General features: G+C 40.8%; 1 pseudogene; it reads left to right on the top strand.

The window, feature by feature from the left end:
• The window catches only part of LOC103212093, a 142,553-nt pseudogene that overhangs the window by 90,721 nt on the left and 46,081 nt on the right, over nucleotides 1–5,751 (top strand).

Here is a 5,751-nt window from a genome sequence, read left to right on the forward strand (position 1 = left end):
GACCCCTCCTTGGGTTTCCGAGGCAGTATCACTATGGAAGTAGGATTGCCCAACCTTCCTTCTGAGGAGTGGCTTGTGGGTTTGAACCGCCAGCCTTCTGGTTAGCTGTCAAGTGCCTTAGCCACTATGCTACCAGAGCTCCTTCAGACTTAGTAACTCCTATAGAAAAAAAAATATATTATCCTTAATGCTTCCAGTAAGTGACCCAAGACTCATCTAATTTGACAACTAAGGTTGTGAACTAATCCATAATGAGGCTGTGGGATAGGTTCTTGATTGTTTTGATTAGTTCCACAGATTCATGCTAGAGCCCAGGCAAAGGCAATCAAATTCTGTGGGCTTGGAATGGAGAAACAGTTTCTCGAAAGCAAACTTGGATATTATTACCAGCAGACAGGAGAATAGAAGCTAGTTGTAGTGGGCTGAATGGTAGCCATCCAAAAGATATATCTTCCCAGAATATGTCACCTTGTTAGGGAAAAAGGGTCATTGGAGCTATAATTAAGTTAAGATGAGATTGTCTTGGATTAGGGCCCTAAAGCCAATGACAAGTGTACTTAGAAGGAGAGAAGATGCAGAGAAGAAGGGATGAGAAGATAGGTAGAGATTAGAGTCATGTGCCTACAAGCCAAAGAATGCCTAGGATGTAGGAGAGGGGCATGGAATTGAAGGATTCTCATTTAGACTTTCTGGAATGAATCAACTCTACTGACACCTTGCTTTCAGAATTCTGGCCTCCAGAAATGTAAGAAAATAAACTTCTGTTGCTTTATGCCATTCAGTTTGTGGTGAGTTGTTATAGAAGCTAGTACACTTGGATAAGCCAAACTGACACTAACTACAATCAGGAAATATCGGTTGTTGGAGTCTAAGTGTTATGTCATGAGTCAAAAGATTGCTGAGAGATTGAGGTGGAATTTGAATTTAATTTAGCCTGCATTAAAGAGCTTTGGTTGTGCAGTGGTTAAATCATTTGGCTGCTAACCAGAAGGTCAGCAGTTTGGACCCACCAGCTGCTCTGAAGGAGAAAGATGAACGAGTCTGCTTCTGTAAAGATGTATAGAGTATGAAACCTTATGGGACAGTTCAACTCTGTCCTATAGGGTCACTATAAGTTAGAATTGATTTGGTGGCAGTGGTTTGGGTTTGGTTTTGATTTTAGTCTGCATTTACTTGAGCCTCAAGCTAGCCTAGCTGTGCTGTCAGTTTCTTTCTATATACCTTCCATTAACAAAAAATATGGTGTCCCTGGCTATTGCTAACCACAAGGTCAGTGGTTCAAACCCACTAGCTGTTCCATGGGAAGAAGATGAGATAATCTACTTCCATAAAGATTTATAGTCTTGGAAAACCAACAGGAATTGCTCTGCGTTGGAATTGACTCAATGGCAGTGTGTATTGGGTGGTGCTAACCCAACAGTTGGCAGTTCAAGTCTACCCAGAAGTAGTTCAGTAGAAAGGACTGGTGATATTCTTCCAAAAATCAGTCATTGAAAATACTATGGAGCATAGCTCTATTGCAACATATATGAGTTGGAGTTGATAAACTGGCAACTGTGTGTGTGTGTGTGTGTGTGTAATGTGTGTGTCTCCATGAACAGACAATATTGAATTCAACTATTTCATCAATGGAAAAAAGAGAAAGGCCCACAAGACAGTGATATCTAGTGACAGCAGATAAACAACTAGTGGCTTCCAGGACAAATCTTCCTTTCACTGCACTTCCTCTCACCCATACATCCAGTCATGGCTTCTAAGATGTAGGAACTCTATCCCTGGACAACCTAGGCAGAAATTTCTGCTATGTGGTTAGAGTTTCCGTAACATGTCTCCAAAGCCTGGTGCTATGATGGCTAAGCTTGTAAAAATAAGGAAGAGACAATCTTAGATTGCTGCTAGCTGTGGTGTGAATGTTTAGGGTTGGGTTGGAGGGTTCTTTTTTTGAGTCCTAAGAATAGGAAACATCTAATCTCTGTGCTGATTCTTATAAGTGTGTTATTTTTCCAGCTCATTAGCTGCATTTGTTTTCCTTGTATCCAGGCCATGAGCAGCCCTGATAGAAATGAGGCTGTTGGTACGACTTGTCAGTGGCTGGCAGTTGATGTGCAACCAAGGCTTCAGTGAAACTGGGCCCCAAATGTCCAAAGTAGAGATGTCAGGGCTATGAAAATGGCCTTAACATAATAATATTGTGTGTGTGTGTGTGTGTGTGCATTTTTTTATTGGGTGAAGGGTAATGCTACAAAAACCTACTTGAACAAATGATAGTATGTTGGGTTCAATCTCACATTTGAAACAACACACAGCACTCGTCATTAATCACATTAAACATTTTCAATTTGTTTCAGATACCCTCAAAGAAAGAAAAAAATGAAAATATGAAGAAAACAAATATTTATTTATTTATTTATGTGGTTAAAATGGAACTACAACAAGTAACCAAATTGTTTTTCCATTAAATACAAATTTCATCGTAATATGTATGTGGAGCACATACATACACTAAACACACTTATCAAGAACTGAATTATTTTAAAAATGGACACACAGTGTGGTTATGTTTTTATGTCAACTTGGCTGGGCCTGGTTGAGTGGCTGGGCAGCTGGTGATAGTTATTTCCCATGATGAGACTGGCAATCAACTCCATGGTGGGATCTACCACAAGCAGCTGAGTAGCTGCCTTTGGGATGTGGTCTGCTTCCAGTATTTAAGGAGAAGCCTTGGGAATGGTCTCTAGCCTATGGCACTCTTGGACCCTGCATGTAGCGGTGTCATTGCTCAGCAGCCTGCTATGCTCTGCCGGCCTGGAGACTTATAATGGACTTAAATTAATGGCCTGTCATGTGGATTGGTAACATCTGGACTGTGCCTTTTTACTTGTCAACCTTGGGACTTCTCAGCCTCAGCAGCCAGCAGCTGTTTGAGTGAAGAAACGCCTCTAGCTCCAGTGGGCCAGAAGCAGAAGGCAGAGCTGGATCCCAAGGTTGACAAACTTTCATCCAGCCCCTAGAGCCTGGCACTTTTACCTTGGACTTAAAGCTTCTAAATTGTAAGAATAAACTCCTGTTTGTTAAGGTCATCCCATTTGTGGTATATTTCTTGTCAGAGTGGCACTAGGTAACCAAAACACACAGGAATGACACTGATTTACTCAATTCCATCAGCTACAAAGAAAGTCAATAACTAAAATAACAAAGATGCCTTAACTTATTAAGTAAAATACATTTTAGTTGAAAAACAACTTTATATTTTTAAATGTAACTGCATTGATTTGGAGTATAGATGTTGAGTAGGAGTATTATTGCACAAGCCTAAACAATACTCAAAGCAGTTTGGTGTTCTGTACCACACAGCCTCCAGCCTCCAATGGCTGTTACAATGCTGAATTCTTTACCCACACCTTCTGGTGTTGATTGTCTACTGTTTTCCCTCTCTCCATTCTCTACTTGGCTCTCTCTTATTCTCTTGTTGTTGTTCTTGTTGTTAGGTGCCACTGAGTAGGTTTCAACTTAGCAACACTACATATAAAAGAATGAAACACTGCCTGGTCCTACACATCATCAGAATATTCTTGAGTCTATTGTTGTAGACACTATATCAATCCATGTAATTGAAAGTATTCCTCTTTTTCCCTAACCCCTTACTTTACCAAAAATGAGGTCCTTCTCCAGGGTCTGGTTCCTCCTGAAAACATTGCCAAAGTATATGAGTCAAAGTCTCACCATCTTTGCTTCCAGGGAGCATTCTGGCTGTGTTATTCCTAAACAGATTTTTTCATTCTTCAGGAACCCTTGGTATATTCAGTCTTCTTCACCAATATCACAATACAAAAACAACAATTCTCCATTCTTCATTTTCTGGCTTTCAAACACATATGAGGCAATTGAAAATAGGATGGATTGAATCAGGCACATGTTAGTCCTCAAAGTGACATTCTTCTTTTTACCACTTTAAAGAGATCTTTTGCAACAAATTTGCCTGATGCAATACATCATTTGATTTCTTGACTGCTGCTCCCAAAGACATTGATTGTGGATCCAAGTAACATGAAATCCTTGTCAACTTCACCTTTTCTCCATTTATCTTGATGTTTCTTATTGGTCCAGTTGTAAGGATTTTTATGTTCTTTATGCTGAGGTGTAATACATATGGAAGGCTGGAGTCTTTGAAATTCATCAGTAAGTGCTTCAAATCATATTCACTTTCAGCAAACAAGGTTGTGTCATCTACATACTGCAGATTGTTAATAAGTTATTCCTCTAATTCTTCTTCATATAGTCCAGCTACTCGAATTATTTGCTCAACATATAGTTTGAGAGTCAAGTCCAACTTGATGGCATATAACAAAAACAACAACATAGTTTGAATAAGTATGGTGAAAAGATACAACACTGACTCACACCTTTCCTGGTTTTAAACCATGCACTATCCCTGCAGTCAGCTGCAGGGATCCAGGTGAGGAGAGGGAACTCAGGCATGCCCAAAACAAACAGCAGGGTAGGAGAATGGAAGAAAGAGGATTAAAAGCCAAGAACCCAGACAGAGGAGCAGTCAGTTACAGGGGTCCAGGTGAGGGGAGAGAACCCAGGCATGCCCAAAGCATCAGGGTCGGAGAATGGGAAAAGGGGGATTAAAAAGCCAGAAGCATGGACAGAGGAGCAGTCACCCATAGGGATCTGGGTGAGGAGAGGGAACTCAGGCACGTCCAAAGCAGAAGAGCAGGACAGTGGGAGAAAGGGGATTAAAAGTCAGAAACCCAGACAGAGGAGCAGTCAGCCACAGGGATCAAGGTGAGGAGAGGTAACTCAGGCATGCCCAAAGCAGCAGGGTGGTAGAGCAGGAAAAAAGGGGATTAAAATGCCCAGGAATCCAGACAGAGGAGGAGTCAGCCACAGGGACCCAGGTAAGGGTGGTAGGAGAGGTTTCCAACAGGGAGACAAACTTGTCTGTCGGTTTGTCCTACCATGGTGACATGTTAATGTGATTTTTGAGTCTGAGCCACTGGTGTTTCAAACCCAGCGGGATGCACATGGTGCACAGGTATCAGTCCAGCTTATAGACTGAAACAGAGAGGAAGAAGGAAGAGGCTGTCCACTTCTCAAAGAACTGGCCAAGGAAAACCTTATGAATAACAAAGAAACACTGTTTGATACATTACTGCGTAACTTTATGAATAGTTCGGTTAGGTTATAAGGCTCTCAAAATAGGACTGAGAAAGAGCTGCATCATCTGAGTAAACCCAGCCTTCCTCATATGGATAAGGTAAAACTTTTAAGATCTCAATTTGCTGATGTGGCACCACTCAAATTGAAGAGAAACAGCTACAGACATCCATTAATTATTGGAACATGGAATGTACAAAGTATGAATCTAGGAAAATTGGAAATTGTCAAAAATGAAATGGAATGCATAAAGATTGATATCCTCGGCATTAGTGAGCTGAAATGGACTGGTTTTGGCCATTTTGAATTAGACAACAATGTGATCTACTATGCCAGGAATAACAGTTTGAAGAAGAATGATGTGGCATTCATCATCACAAAGGATGTTTCAAGATCTGCCCTGAAATACAATGCTGTCAGTGACAGGATAATATCCATACGCCTACAAAGAAGACCCGTTAATATGACTATTATTCAAATTTATGTCCCAACCACCAAAGCCAAAGATGAGGAAATTGAAGATTTATATCAACGTGTGCAGTCTGAAATTGACCGAACATGCAATCAGGATGTGTTAATTATCACTGG

This window comes from Orycteropus afer, unplaced genomic scaffold, assembly GCF_000298275.1.
Source record: "Orycteropus afer afer isolate SDZICR_OR568_19922 unplaced genomic scaffold, OryAfe1.0 scaffold00852, whole genome shotgun sequence".
In the NCBI taxonomy this organism is placed as follows: Eukaryota; Metazoa; Chordata; class Mammalia; order Tubulidentata; family Orycteropodidae; genus Orycteropus; species Orycteropus afer.